Source organism: Microcaecilia unicolor, chromosome 2 (assembly GCF_901765095.1).
Source record: "Microcaecilia unicolor chromosome 2, aMicUni1.1, whole genome shotgun sequence".
Taxonomy (NCBI): Eukaryota; Metazoa; Chordata; class Amphibia; order Gymnophiona; family Siphonopidae; genus Microcaecilia; species Microcaecilia unicolor.
In genome coordinates, this window is record NC_044032.1 from 178626360 (window position 1) to 178642629 (window position 16270).

Here is a 16270-nt window from a genome sequence, read left to right on the forward strand (position 1 = left end):
GCCATTAAAAAAATATTAGCGCATGAGCACTTATCAACACCTATTTGTAGGTGGTAAGGGCTCATGCGCTAATCTTGTGCAAATCAGTGTGCGGTAATGTAGATGCACTGATTAGCGCAGACACACACTCCATCTGTGATTTAAAAAAATATATTTTTTTAGCTCATGGGTTGCATGTGCAGATTGGAAAATTACCACAGGACACCTGGGTGCGTCTTGCGTTAAGCCATTTTAAGGTGCGGTAAATGCATGTTAGAACTTACTGCATGTTAGTAAAAGGACCACTGTGTCTCATTTCATAAAATGGGACCCTGTGCTAAAATAGTACAAGTCTTAACGGTAACCCACATGGATACCTTCCTCCCTAAAAGTCTTTATTTTTCCCAGATTAATATTATATCTAAAACAGAATGTATGCCATTTCACCAGTATACCATGTCTGTACATACTGTACCTGAAGGTATCGTGCTTTGAACTACTACTGAAAAGGCATGAAATAAATCCAAACTCCCAGTTCACTTTCACCTCATAAAATTCCCTTCACAACACATTTTTCACAGACCTGGCCTTGCTTGTGTAGGTTTATAGGGTAACACGCAACAGATGTCCAGGCTGCAGCATTCTCTCTGAAATTCCTGTTTTACTTCAGAAGTGACTTCTAATAAGAGAAAAAGAAAAAAGCTTCAGTTTCGTTTGATGTGTGAGCAAGGCTAAAAACAGTTACAGTAAAGTACACCCAAAATCATAGGTTTTCAACCCAGTCCTCGGGGTATACTCAGCCGGCCAGGGTTTTCAGGATATCCCCATTGATGCCCCCTGAAAACCCCAACTGGCTGGATTGGGTTGAAAACTTCTGCCCTAAAGGACCTGAAAGTTTTGGGGGCCAATTTTAGAACAGGACACTTGAAAAAAAAATGGGAACAAGAAACTATTGAGGTCTTTTATTAAGGCGCTCTCACGTTTTTGGCACGCTAAATGTAAGAGACGCCAATGCATTCCTATGGGCATCTCTAACGTTTAGCGCGTGCCCAATTTTAATGCGCGCCAAAAACGTAAGCACACCTTAGTAAAAGACCCCCTGTGTTTTGCCTGTTTTATAAAGGCTATAAAGGTGTCTGTATGCCTTTATGAAATATTCACTAGAGCTAGTCCCAAAAATGTAGCTATGTTCATATAAAAATTTACGCCTGCTCCATGGCAGCTGTAAATGTACATTTTACAAAGTATGCACACCCATCACAATCCTACCTTGACTGTACCCTTGGGAATACCTACACACAGCACACCAGGGCTGGTTTTAGACATGGTGGGGCCCCGAGTAGAAATTAAAGAGGGGGCCCCTGATCCCTGATACACCCTCTCCATGATCTCCCCACCTCCATTGCTACTTCGTGGTCCAGGTATCTCTCCCCCTTTTCCCCACCACAGTCTGTCTTCCTCCCTTGCCATCACCTTACGGTCTTCTTTAAAAATTTGTATTTCCCTTCTCAGAGGGACCTTGGCGAGGCAGCCATCCTCACAAGCTGCCAGCAGCTGCCCTGAAACTTTCCCTCTCTGCCGTGATCCACCCAGGTGGAAACAGGAAATTGCCAGAAGGGGACGAATTGCAGCAGAGAGGGAAAGTTTCGGGGTAGCCGCAGGCAGCTTGTGAAAATGGCTGCCATGCAGGAGCCCCTCTGAGAAGGGAAATACATTTTTAAAGAAGATTGGGAAGGGAGAAGGAGACGGACTGTGGTGGGAAGAAGGGGAAGAGATGCCTGGACCGCAGGGCCCCCTGGAGCTGTGGGGTCCAGGCCAGGGCAGCTGCCTTTCCCCCTCCCTTATAAATGTGCACAATTTCAGTAGAGTCTCTTAAAAGCTGTTACATGCAGAAAAATCTTTTAAAATTAAAATTACTCCCCTTTTTATTGTTTTGAGTTGGATTTAAAATTTAATTGGTCACATTTTACCAATCCGAACTGGAAGTATTTTTTTTGTGTGTGGGGTTTTTTTTTTTTTAGTTCAATCTCTTTATTGACAAAGAAAATATCAGCAGTATAACCTCCCACAACCTGGGGTTATACAAACACATTGCATTGTCCCATATTACAAATAAGCTGAGATTTCACTCAAATCATACCTTAGCATTTTGACAATACAAATCTAAAGGAGCCCAAACTTTTTTAGATATTGAGAAGCTCTACCTTTTAATTGCAACAGCCTTCTCGTACTTTTTAATGAGACATACAACATTCCACCAAGCATTTATGGACAAAGCAGTATATCCTTCTACTCATACAATATGGTACAGTTGGTAAGTCCCTGCCCTTAAAAGCTTATAGTCTAACTCACAGGGGGATGATCAGAAGCAAACGCCGGTGCTAGAGGCTGTTAGCGCCATACTAGCCCTGGCGTTTGCTACCACCCCATGATCAGAGCCCTCGAGCGCATGAAACAACATGCTTGAGGGCTCTGCAGGCAACTAGCATACAAATGCATGCAAAACAGGGCTAAACATATTCATCCCCAATGATCAGCGACCAGCGCGCCAAAGATTGGGTCGCTGGCCACGGCAAACCCTATGCCAGCTCCGAGGTGGCGTTAGGGTTTGCAGATCATTGGGAAGGAATGGTGAGCCCTGTCCAGCATGCTGGCAGGCCCCCATTCCCTCCAACAAATCAAACTTGGACCCCCCCCAACGACAGGGGGCTGGAGGTCCGGCGGACCTCCGGTCTCCCCGACAATCCCCCCCCCCCCAGGTTCAGGGAGGGCTGGAGATGGTGTTATGCTCTGCAGTATTTGGGAGGGCAATGCCCCCCTTCGCCCCCCAAACTACACCCATGGTCTAGGTTTGTGCAGGAACTGAGGCAGTACTTTGTAATGAGAAGAAGCCTAATGAACTCTTAGTTTGTCAGTGGGTTATGCATGCCATATCTACTGAAGAGCAATGAAATGGTTAACTTGAACAGGAAAAGCAATTTCAGTTTAGTACATGGAAAATAAGGGGAAAGGTAGTAAAGAATGTACCATTAGAAATCTGGATAATACAAGATTGTCTGAAGCTTTCTGGATACTTTCCATAGTTTTTCCTGTAGGATGTAGTGTAACAGAAACAAATAAGTGACTTAACACAGAAGATCAAATGTTCTAAATATAATTAAACAAAAAATTGTACATTAACAGGTACATGTTAACTGTTGGGGCGGGGGGCATTCCCAGCAATTCTGAGAGGCTGCCATGTAGTTAATACAGAGAAAAACTCACTATTTTGTGTTAACTGCACAGCAGGTTACCTGTGATAGTTACCTACACCTCTTGAGGTGATGTTAACTTCTCTGTATTTATTATGCTAACAACTTCCATCTTCTAGGGCTCAGTTCCCACCTATTCCACACCCCAAAACAAAGTTTTTTACCTTAGCTGTTGAATGTGGGAATTAGAGCACTCTAACAGTTAACACAAATGAAATCCCCACATTAAACAATTAACAAGGGCCATACACTGGGCGGGGCTACAAACCATGTAAGGGAATCGCTCTCTTTCATGGTCTGTAGCCTCGCCCCGTGCATCCCAGGATGCAATAGGCGGGGCTGGACGCCACCATTTTGCGATGTCGTCCACTGGAAGAGGAGGGAGGCAGGCTGCGTCCCTCCTCCAACTAAAGGTAGGGGGGGGGCCGGGAGAGGGGTTGTCACTAATTCTACTCACGCTAGACCACCAGGGATTGGTATACGCTGGGGGGGGGGGGAGTTGGGGTGGCTTCACTCGCTGGGTGGGGAGGGTGGGAGAGGGTAGGGGGGAAGGGAGGGGGGTTGTCACTACTCCTACTCATGCTGGACCACCAGGGATTGGTACAACAACGTGGGGGGGGGGAGTTGGGGTGGACCTCCAGCACCCCCCCCCCCGTCGCTCGCTGGGGGGGGGGGGGGGAGAGGGTTTGGCTGGCGGCGGCCACTTGATATTTTCTGGGGGTTGGGGGGGCTGGAGACCCACCGGATCTCCAGCCCTCCCTGAACTTGGGGGGGGGGGTGAAATCGTCGGGGGGACCTGAGGTCCGCCGGACCTCCAGCCCCCGTTTTGCCTTGCTTGGGGCAGGGGTAGTCAGGGCTTGGTGGTCCCATGGACCTTCAGCCCCTGTGTTTGACAGGTTTGGGCTTTTGACAGCCCAGACCTGTCAAACAAGTGCGGGAGAATTGTGCTGAGCGCATGCTCAGGTACAATTCTCCCACACTTCTACCCCTTGATCAGAGATAATTGTGCTGCTTAAATTTGCATGCATTATCTCTGATCATCGATGCAGAAAAGCCCTGCGCTGTTCCAGCGCTATTTTTAGAGCGCTGTTTGGAACAGCGCGGGGCTTTGGATCATGAGGGCCATAGTGAGGTATGTGTGGTTGCATAGGGTGCAAAGGAGGAGACAGGGCACTAAAACTGTGCTTCATCCATTGCCTCCCCTGCTCATTCTGGTGCCTGAATGCTGCTTATTGAGCTGCCAATGAAACCGCGAATCTCCCAATCGCAGAGCACACATGGGCTTTTTCTAAGCTTGAGCCGCACACGGAGCAGGAAGTTCAGGAAGTCTCGCAGGACTTGATACCGTGAGAGACCAGCCTGTACTTCCTGCACCATGTGGCTCAAGATTAGAGCCAAAATGCAATGCACATGTGGGAAACTGGTTGCTAGGCAGGCAAGCTAAGGAGGTACCTGATTCCCAAGAGAGTATGAAAGAGAAACAGAGAGACTAGGTGAAGGAGAGTGAGGTATAAAAGTATGGCATAGTATACTACTTACAATGTCAACACAATAAGTAATAGAACATTTTAATTGACAGAGTAGGATATAAGCAAAGGTGGAACATACAGATATGTAAGAGAGCAAGAGGAGTTAGAAAGTAAGGTGTCAAATTTAAAGAAAAGTGTACACGAGGTCAGAGAGATGGTTAAATATTATCTCAGCTAGAGTAAGAGTGGATAAATATATCTTGCTGCAGTATGTGGTGTTTATTTTATTTATTTATGTCATGGCATTTGATAAACGAAGAGACAATGAAGGTGACTATCCAGTTTATTTTTGAACGAGAAGGACGGCGATCTTCCGACACAAATCGGGAGATGGCCGGCCATCTCATGAAGCCGGCAAAATCGGTATAATCGAAAGCCGATTTTCGCCGTCTTCAACTGCTTTCTGTCGCAGGGCCGGCCAAACTTAAAGGGGGTGTTTTGGCAGGGTATGGAAGGTGGGACGGGGGCGTGGTATAATGGAAAAAAGAAGGCCGGCTCTGATGAGCACTTTGCCGGCTTCACTTGATCCATTTATTTTTAGGACCAAGCCTCAAAAAAGTGCCCCAACTGAGCAGATGACCACCGGAGGGAATCGGGGATTACCTCCCCTTACTCCCCCAGTGGTCACCAACCCCTTCCCACCCAAAAACAAAAATTAAAAATCATTTTTTTGCAAGCCTCTATGCCAGCCTCAGATGTCATACCCAGCTCCATGACAGCAGTATGCAGGTCCCTGGAGCAGTTTTTAGTGGGTGCAGTGCACTTCAGGCAGGTGCACCCAGGCCCATCCTCCCCATACCTGTTACACTTGTGGTGGTAAATGTGAGCTCTCCAACCCCCCCCCCCCCAAAACCCACTATACCCACATGTAGGTGCCCCCCTTCACCCCTTAGGGCTATGGTAGTGTTGTACAGTTTTGGGTAGTGGCTTTTTGTGGGGGACTTGGGGGGCTCAGCACACAAGGTAAGGGAGGTATGCACCTGGGAGCAATTTTTGAAGTCCACTGCAGTGCCCCCTAGGGTGCTCGGTTGGTATCCTGGCATGTGAGGGGGACCAGTGCACTACAAATGCTGGCTCCTCCCACAACCAAATGCCTTGGATTTGGCCGGGTTTGAGATGGCAGGCATCGGTTTCCCTTATCGGCATAAACCGATGCCGGCCATCTCTGACATTTGGCCGGCCCTAACCGTATTATCGAAACGAAAGATGGCCGGCCATCTTTTTTGATAATACGGTTCGGGACCGCTGTTTGCGGCACCAGCCATATAGATGGCCGGCGCTGTTCAATTATGCCCCTCCACGTGGTGTACAGCAAAGCATGATGAAAATAATATCTAGTCTTGTATCCCATTTACACCTCACAGTTCAGAGCAGGTAACACTAAACAAAACCAGAACAATTCTCTGGAAAAACAAAACAAAATCATAAAAATGAAGAACTATTTTGCAAAACAAAACTCTGAAACAAGAGCGCCTTAACCCTTCTCTTAAAAATTCAGATATGACTGGAATGATAAAAAGACATCTGTACAGTCCTTCCAGTGTCCAACTGCTTGGAAGGCCAGAGTTGTTTCAAACAACTGCAGTCTCTTCTTTCCCTTAGCTGACGGAGACAAAAAAAACTGTGTCCCTGTTCCTTCTAACCCTCAAAGCAGTAGCAAATTGGAAGTGAGCGTATAAGTAATTAGGTGCAAGACCATGCATAAACTTAAAAAGAAAACAGAACAGTTTGAAAAATACTCTGGCCTCAATCAGCAAGTAGTGCAATTTCACATAACCGTGAGAAATGTCAAATTTGGTTAAACCAAAAATCTAGTGGGCTGCTATGTTTTGTATGGTTTGTAGTCTTCTATTTATACAAGGTTACAATAATCCAATTGAGAAAGTAAAAGCACCTGTACTAGAACCCTAAACTGATCTATTTCAAATTAATTAATTACAGTTGCACCACATCTTCCTCTCTAAAAGAAAATATTTCTTAACCAAGGCCATGACTTGTGCCTCCAAGGAAATGGCATTGTCAACTAAGACACCCAAAATCTTAATAACCGAAGAAAATTTGAAATGTATTTGATTGATACAAATACTGTTAGGAATATTCTTAGGTTTGGTGTCAAAACATAAAAATTTAGTTTTTTCAGCATTGAGTTTTAATTTGTGGCAAAATATTCAGTTATCCAATAAAGCCATGCATTGTTGAATCCTGAGAGGGTCAATTTCAGATACAGAATTAAATGGCAAGATGGAAATATTGTCTACATGTAATGTAAAAAGCTGTTGTTTTCTAACAAAAAACCTGAAGAACATGAAAAGACACTAAAAAGTAAAGGGGAAAGAGGGATCTCTAGCACAAAAGAAAATAGAAAATAAGAGAGAAAGCAGCTACTAGGAAGAACCACCAAGAATACTATAATGCCTCTGTATTGCTCCATGGTGCAACCTCACCTTGAGTATTGCATTCAGTTCTGGTCGCTGTATGTCAAAAATGATATAGTGGGATTAGAAAAGGTTCAAAGAAGAGTGACCAAAATGATAAGGGGATGGAACTCCTCCCATATGAGGAAAGACTAAAAAGGCTAGAGCTTTTGGAAAGCGATGGCTTAGGGGAGATATAATTGAAGTCTACAAAATCCTGAGTAGTGTAGAATGAGTAGAAGTGAATTGATTGTTTTACTCTTTCAAAAAGTATAAAGACTAGGGGACAGTTAGTGAAGTTACATGGAAATACTTCTAAAACAAGAGGAAATATTTTTTCACTCAACAAATAGTTAAGCTCAGAAACTCTTTGCCAAAGGATACAGTAACAGCAGTTAGTGTATTTGTGTTTTTTTTTAAAGTTTGGACAAGTTCCTGGAGGAAAAGTCTGTAGTCTGCTATTGAGACAGACATGGGGAAGCCACTGCCTTCTTTGGGATTGGTAGCATAGAATGTTGCAACTATATGGGTTTCTGCCAGATACTTTTGACCTTGATTGGCCACTGTTGGAAACAGGATACTGGGCTAGATGGACCATTGGTCTGACCAAGTATGGGTTAACATGGGCAGGCAGCACGCACTCTCGCCCCCCCTCCCTCATCATTATCCCGTCGCCCCACAGACGATACATGAGATAGGTTTTATCTTTGGGAAAATTTGGCCACAGCTTTATTGCAAACACATTAACAACAACACCTCTAGGAAGCACCCGAGCCTTAGGTATGATGCTGTAGATGCTCCGGCCCTCCGCCATGCTCTCCAGCTAGAGGGCCCATGTCCCCATTCAGCATTGCGGCCAGCCATGTCTCCGCCTCCAGCGTGGCCGCACCTTCATCGGATTTTGGCACGTTGCTCCAGACCAGTGTTCCACCTGCCATGTAAACCAGCGAGGTGAATAGTCTGCCAGCGGTGAGTGCCCCAGTCTCTTGCTAGAAGGTCCGATCTTCCTTCTGTCCGTTGTTCATGCACCTCCCAGTATTCCCAGGCTCGGGTGCCTCCGCTGCTGTGACAGCATTCATAATTGGCAAAGCCATGCATAACAGGTAGCAGAGGTAAGTCTATTAAGGCATATCATTGACAAATCATCTTCACAATAGACACTCAAACTTAACATGGTAAACTTGCCAACAATCCATATCCTATTGCTATAACATAACAAACTAACCGTTCCCACCCCGCATTGTTTAGTACCCCCTAACTGGTCGGGACAGTCATAATGGGTAACATGGGTACATGTATTAATGCATATAAGTGACAAATCATGTATTAATGCATATAAGTGACAAATCATATTCACAATAAAACCCAAACCTAACCTGGTACAACTCGCTAACAATCGGTACCCTATTGGTATTACATAACACACTACTATTCTCACCTCACATTGCTTATTCTAACATAACAGTAAAATTCTCCTAGTGGCCCCCCTCTGCCCGTCTTGACTACAAAACATGCTTGGGGAGGGTGTGGAGGGAAACTCATGTACCGCCCGCTTCAAAAAGACCGCTCAGACTCGCTCGGCAGCCTTTTCTCTTGTGTCTGCAGCCCACCCGCTGTGACCCCGCCCCCTTCCGGCCCCTCCGCCAATGACGCAGCGGGTCACCCGCTACGTCACCTGGGATGGCAGGGAAGCAGGGGGCAATTCGGACCAGGGAGCGAGCATGCGGCAGCCGCCATGTTATGTCCGGCTGCTCTGCATTCGCTTCGCTTGCCTCTTTTAACATGGGCAGGCAGCACGCACTCTCGCCCCCCCTCCCTCATCATTATCCCGTCGCCCCACAGACGATACATGAGATAGGTTTTATCTTTGGGAAAATTTGGCCACAGCTTTATTGCAAACACATTAACAACAACACCTCTAGGAAGCACCCGAGCCTTAGGTATGATGCTGTAGATGCTCCGGCCCTCCGCCATGCTCTCCAGCTAGAGGGCCCATGTCCCCATTCAGCATTGCGGCCAGCCATGTCTCCGCCTCCAGCGTGGCCGCACCTTCATCGGATTTTGGCACGTTGCTCCAGACCAGTGTTCCACCTGCCATGTAAACCAGCGAGGTGAATAGTCTGCCAGCGGTGAGTGCCCCAGTCTCTTGCTAGAAGGTCCGATCTTCCTTCTGTCCGTTGTTCATGCACCTCCCAGTATTCCCAGGCTCGGGTGCCTCCGCCACAACACGGGGGCCTGACAACATGGCCTCCGGGTCCCCCCTTTTACCCTTTAACAATACCTCTCTAGTGCCTCCTGAAAGTCATTGATCAGAAGGTAATCGGCAGCCTCTGAGAGATGCACTCCATCCGGTAAGAAGTACCCGGGGATGAGGGGTGAAGCCCAATGATGCCATATCTTTGCACCACCGAGTTGCTCCACCCACATGCCAACCTGGCGATTGACTTTGGTGACACCTCTGGCCCATAGCCTGGAAGCGCATCCACTCCAACGTGGGATGATGTCCGACCAGAGGATGAGGGTCCCGCACATTGCAATAGAGATTTCGTGTAGATCTCGCTTCATTGTGGCAATCAAGTGGCGGCATGGGGTGTGCCCAATGTCGTTGCCCCCCAGGTGAATGAGCAATGTGCCCGGTGGTGGAGCATTATTCAGCAAACGGAGGACAGAGGGGAGAAGCTGCTGCCATCGCATGCCGGGAATTCCTATCCATGTCAGTGTAACCCCTTTCTTATCCAGCCCCAGGTGCCGGCCTGGCTTCCCATCATTCATGCGCTTGGCAGCGTTGGCGATATAGGAGTGTCCGATGATCCACACCACCCCTTGGTGCGGATGGAGACCTGCAAGAGGAAGGAGAATGGTTAACTGGGCTGTGCATGTCGTGGGGGAGGAGGTGGTCTGATATAGGTGCGGAATGCTGCTGACTTCCAGCGGCCCAGCTGCTTGATTGTCTGTGCGGAGAGACCGCACTGGAAGGCCGCAGTTGCCGCCCCTATCCGGAACGAGTGCGTCCCGTAATTGTCGGGGTCCTGTCCTGCTTCAAGGAGAGCTTGCCGGAAGACGGCCGTGAACTGGAATCTTGTGAGGGGGCTGGCGTCCTGATGCATCAAGAGGGGTGTGCCTGCTGATGGTCTGGCCGATAGGTAAGCAACAAGATTGGCTAGTGGGCAGGTCGGCAGATCCGGGACACCATTGAGTGTGATGGTGTGTCCCCTGCCCATCTGGTCCGTTTTGGACCTGGCGACCCGCAGGGAGACCGAACCTTGTGCGATGGAAACATCAGCCATCTGCAGGCCACCAGTCGGCGTAGCCTTGGATTGTACCGTCAACTCGCTTAGACGCAGTGCAGCGAAGAACGCTAGAGAGAAGGCCGCCCTGAATAACGCAGTCTCATATGCATTCTTGCACACCCGTTCCAGCGCCAACCACAGGTGATGCAGTAGTTCGCACGTGACAGGCCTTCTGGTGTCTGGACGTCTCGGAGCAAACCGAGCCCATCCCTTCAAGAGCGTCCGGATCAGGAAGCTGGCCCGAGGGTTGCCCCAACCGCGCAGCTTGGAGTAGAAGGCGAAGCCGGTGATGTTCGAGGCGACCGCTGTCCTGGAGGAACCCGCTTCGAATGCCTCCGTGATGTACCGGGCCATGAGTTGATCTGGGACTGGTCCTCCTGTCCATCCCTGGCTCTGCAGGTGCTCACAGACTTGGCGAAAAGCTCGCCGGTATGTGTATAGAGTAGTCTTGGCTAACGAGCTGGTGATGAGTAGGTGCATGGAGTTGTTGCTAGCTGCCATAGTTGCTCTGGTACTGGAGTGGGCTGCTTGCTTGCTGATGGTGCCAACTGCTGGAAGAGAGAAAAGTGAAAGCGTGAAAGAGCATCAGCTATTCTGTTATCAACACCGGGTACGTGCTTTGCTCGCGCCGTCAAGTTAAGCTGCAAGCAACGTAGCACGAAGTGGCGGAGAAGCGCTGCAGTGTAGGGACAACGCGCCGTTTGCCTGTTTATGATTTCCACTACAGCTGCATTGTCTGACCAAAGGATAACACATTTATTAGCCAGGGCAGCGCCCCAGACGTTGACCGCAGCAACAATGGGGAATAGCTCAAGGAAGGTGATGTTCTTGGTGAGGCCACTGTGTGTCCACTGCAATGGCCAAGGGGCAGCGAACCAGTCTCCGTTGAAGTAAGCCCCGCACCCCACAGTCCCGGCGGCATCTGTATAGAGGTTAAGGTCTATGCTGGACGTTGGGGCTGATTGGATTAGGGCTCTCCCGTTGAAGTCTTGTAGAAAGCGCATCCAAACGATGAGGTCCTGCTTCATGGGAAGGGTTATGCGCAGATGATGGTGCTTGCGTGAAATGCCTGCAGTGGCTGCCGCAAGCCTGCGGACAAATACCCTGCCCATTGGGAGAACCCTACAGGCAAAGTTGAGGGAGCCAATGAGGGATTGCATCTGGTAAAGGGTGATCTTGGTTGAATGCAGGGTAGCAAGGATTTTTTGTGCTAACCCCTGCAGCTTGTCCTCCGGGAGTCTGGTAGTACGAGTTACCGAATCAATCTCTATTCCCAAGAAGGTGATGACTGTGCATGGCCCTGTGGTTTTGCTATCGGCTATGGGCACTCCGAATTCCCGGGCGACGGTGTAGAAGACCTCCATGAGGTCTCTGCAGGTGCTGGAGTCGCGGGGCCCGACGAAGAAGAAGTCATCCAGGTAATGGACAATTGTGCTCACGGTCGCCCGTTGGGACACCACCCAATGCAGGAAGGTGCTGAAGGCTTCGAAGAGATTGCAGGAAACTGCGCATCCCATGGGCATGCATCTGTCGAAGTAAAACTGGTTCTCATGGGCGAATCCTAACAGCGGGAAACAATCCGGGTGGACCGGCAGGAGGCGGAAAGCAGATTCGATATCGACCTTTGCCATGAGCGCCTTCGGACCCGCCTCCCGCACTAAGTCCAACGCCGCATCGAAAGACATGTACTGGACAGATGTCACTCCCTCAGGTATGGAGTCGTTCACTGATTGCCCGGGAGGGTGTGACAGGTTGTGGATGAGGCGATATTTGCCCTGCTCCTTCTTGGGGACGGCCGTGAGGGGAGAGACAAACATTCTTGGGAAAGGGGGGTGCCAAAATGGGCCCGCCACCCGGCCTGCAGATCGCTCGCCCGCTAGCTTGTCTGAAATGATGCGAGCAAGGCGGGGCCTGGGACGCTCTGGTGGTGCCGAGGGGGAGAATGGTATGTCGCCCCGGAATGGTATAGGGAACCCGTCACGGAAGCCACGCAAAAGTAATGCTGCGGCCTGCCGGTTGGGGTACCTCTCCAACCAGGGCACCATGTCATTCAGCCTGATGGGGGTGGGGGCCCTGGTGAATAGCTCAAGGTTTGTGCTGGCCTCCTTGCCTTTGCACTGGTTTTCTTGGGCAAACGGCAAGGGGGTGCGGAGCTCCGCATGTGGCACACAGGTGCTTGAATTTGCAGTCGTGGATGTTGCAGGTGCCTTTGTTGTACTTCCAACAGACCTCTCGAGAGAGCGTGGTAGGCCTCCCGTGCCTGTTCCCTGCCCCGGGTGCTTTGTGCTGGGGGGCACGCCTATGTGCATTGTGTGGTCGCGTGAGGACATTTCGCAGCCACAGGCCGCCGTCGTCTGTATCCCAAGCCATTCTAGGGTTTGCCTCCATCTTGTCCCTAAAGTGCTCGTCATACGCTAACCAGGCATAACCCTCGTGTTCACGGTAGATGGTTAAAACTGTTTCTAGGTAACAGAGCATGGGATCCATTTGGTCACGCTGCTTCCTGTACACGATGCTCATCATGCGCGCATAGGATATTACCCAGCACGCAAGGTTCCGTGGGAGCTCTCTGTTGTGGTCTGGTAACAGGTCTCCCTTCTTTGCTCGTTTCTTCGCATGTCGCCTGCGTCTGCCCTCCGCCAGCTTAAAAATGTCAAAATACCTCCGGCGCATGACCTTCTTTCGGAGGGACTTGGGGACTCTCTGCCAAAGCCGCTCTGTGGGGACACCTTGGGTGAAGGCAGGCGGAGGGGCCGTGTGTAGTGCGTTGGCGGCTCCGGTAGGGGAGACATAAGAAGAAGATGAAGAAGAAGACGAGGAAGAAGAGGAGGAGGTGTCAGAAGATGATGTGGAACTGGAGCGACCAGATCGCCTACGCTTCTTACCTTTCTTCTTCCGTTTGACCTCCCGGTGCTTCCGCACTGCTGGGTAGAGGCTGTTGTCTCGGTCAGATAAGGCGTGACCCCTGGGATTTGCTCCGGGGGCCACCTGGTGGCTGCTTGATGCCTTCGCTACTTCCTGTGTCGCCTCGCGGCTTGGTGTGCGCCGGGGGCCGTGTCGTACCACATGGGCATCGTCAGTCATGGGTCTGCAGTGGGGTGAAGCTGTCGGTCCCTGCTTGTCTCCCTCAGACTGGGCAGCTGTCGTTGGGAGTCCACGATGAGGTGTATGCCCGCAGGGGGCAAAGCAAGTAGGAGGTGATCTGCAATGGTCGTTCCTGTGCCAGGCTTGAAGCTCATGCCTGTTGTGCGCTGGGTGGTATCCACAGTGGTGTCGGAGGCTGCAGTATGACGGTGATCTACTCCGTCTATGACGGGAGCGGGATCGTTGGCTCCTGGGCCGTTCGGCTGGCCTGCGACTCCCTGTTGCGCTCCTGGATCTGCTGGATCTCACGACCTGACGCAGATGGGGGGTCTGCACTCGGGGGTGCTGGTCGGTTCGCCGCGACCCATCTGAACTGCTGCTGGAGACGGACCATCTTCTGCGCCGTGTGTCCCCCGCCCGTCTGCTTGGAGATGTCAAGGCCGAATCCGTGTTGTCCATGCCGTGCAGGTCTGGTAGTTCTGGCGAGGACTGCTCCGCAGGTTGTAGTGGTACAGCGGGCGGTCGACCGCGGGCCTCTATAGCTGCAGGCGCGGATGCCCGTGGCAGGGGCAGGTCAGCCGAATCAATATATCTCTCTGGGCGCCTCCTGCGCCGCATTGATATGCGAGGAGATGTGGCTGCTGTCTCTGGCAGTCCCTCCTCTGCCCGACTTGGGGGTGGCTGAGTAGCTTGCACACGTCGAGGCATGGTGCAAATAAAAGTCTGATGCTCTACCGATGTGGGCTCCTCTAAAGCAAGTCCCACAGCAATGTGCAAAGCCTGCCAACTGCCCACTTGAACAAAACAAAACAAAAAGAAAAAAAAAGAAAAACGCGAGTCTAAGGTCTAGCACGGGCGCAGGGAGCTGGGCACTCAAGAAAACAAAGCTCTACTTGCTGACCTGCCTCGGGGCTCGGTTAAAACAAAAGCAAAGTTCTTTGCTTGCTGAGCAGCAGGGAAAAGAAAACTTTTTTTTTTTTTTTTTTTTTTGCCGACCTGCCTCGGGGCTTGGTCAGAACAAAAGCAAAGTTCCTTGCCTGCTGAGCAGCATGGAAAAGAAAACTTTTTTCCCACCGACCTGCCTCGGGGCTTGGTTAAAACAAAGCAAAGTTCTTTGCCTGCTGAGCAGCAGGGAAAAGAAAACTTTTTTCCCCGCCGACCTGCTCTGGGGCTCGGCTGAAAATGAAAGTGAAATTCTGTACTTGCTGAGCTGCTACGATCAATCGATCTGCTGGTCTCACTCCGGGTGCTTTCACTGCAGACTGCACGGTCCTAACCGCACGTGGGGAGACAAAGAAACAGAAGCTGTGCGCCCGTGCACCAAACTCATGTACCGCCCGCTTCAAAAAGACCGCTCAGACCCGCTCGGCAGCCTTTTCTCTTGTGTCTGCAGCCCACCCGCTGTGACCCCGCCCCCTTCCGGCCCCTCCGCCAATGACGCAGCGGGTCACCCGCTACGTCACCTGGGATGACAGGGAAGCCGGAAGCAGGGGGCAATTCGGACCAGGGAGCGAGCATGCGGCAGCCGCCATGTTATGTCCGGCTGCTCTGCATTCGCTTCGCTTGCCTCTTTATTCTTATGTTCTAAGAAGTACCAAAGGCTAGATGGAATAAGTGAGTTTTCAAGAGAGTCTTGAAAGTCTTCAGGGAGGTTTCAGACGTGAAGGAGGGAGGGTTCCATAAATGAGGGCCAAGATAGCTTAAAGCAGTTTCATGGGAGATGGTTAAATAGAGAGCATGTGGAGAAGGAAGGGGAGAGTAGGTTGGAGAAGGAGAAGTGGAGGTAATGAACAGAGGAGTAAGGGATGAGAACATTGTGAAGATAGGCTGGGGCAGAGGGTGAGCAACCTTTAAAGATCAGGCTAAGAATTTTGAACCTGAGGCGAGCAGCCACAGGTAGCCAGTTTTCGGATTGGAGTAGAGGAGTGACATGGTCAAAACGACGGCCCTGTGCAGGAGCTGAACAGCAATTGATTGAATGAGCTGGAATCTCTTTTTAGTGCAGAGAGAGGAAGACCAGCATACAGGGAATTAACAGTTACCCAGGTGAGAGATGACGAGTGCGAAGGGAAAGCTATGTATAACAGAGGGAGAGAGGAAAGGACTGGATGCGATGCATAGCAAAAAAGCAGACTGAACTGAGTCAGTATGTGGTTTGAATGTGAGCTTACAAAGGTGACACCTAGAATCAGAGCCGTAGCGAGGGGAGCTGACACTCGGGGCGGGTCACCGCTGCGCACCCCCCCCCCCCCGGGTGCAGCACGGCGCACCCTCCTCCCGCTGGAGTGCACCCCCCCCCCGGAGCGCATACTTCCCCCCCCTCCGGAGCGCATACATGCAGCGAATGACGGGCGGGAGGGCCGATCCGCCCCGACTGCACGTTGCTGGGGTGTGTCGGTTCCGCGCTGGTTCAGTGCTCTCTCTGTCCCGGAACAGGATGTAACCTGTTCCGGGGCAGAGAGGGCAGTGCACCAGCACGGAGCCGACACCCCCCAGCGGCGTGCACCCGGGGCGGACCACCCCCCCTTCCTACGCCACTGCCTAGAATCTTGACTGAGTCCTGAAACTGAAGAGAGGAGTTGTTTAAGATGGGACAGGAGAGAGATGGAACAAAGGGGTTAGGAATCTGAATGGCTGTGCACGTCTGAAAATTGCCTTTGCCCCAATGTCTTTTTTCTGCTTTTTTTTATGTTTTTTTTTCTCAACTCTGTCTTTCCAGGGTT

The 16270-nt window shown here is 50.5% G+C and overlaps 1 protein-coding gene and 1 long non-coding RNA gene across 4 annotated transcripts in view; one reads left to right on the top strand and one right to left on the bottom strand.

Moving 5' to 3' along the window:
* TNFAIP8 (TNF alpha induced protein 8) overlaps nt 1-16270 on the top strand; it is a 256368-nt gene that overhangs the window by 142793 nt on the left and 97305 nt on the right. The gene's annotated exons all lie outside the window — the stretch shown is intronic.
* Nucleotides 987-14879, bottom strand: LOC115463215. Its single transcript, XR_003941015.1, has 3 exons — nt 14869-14879; nt 3395-3399; nt 987-1078 (listed from the first exon to the last, which is right to left on the bottom strand). It is a non-coding gene; the product is annotated as an uncharacterized LOC115463215 (long non-coding RNA).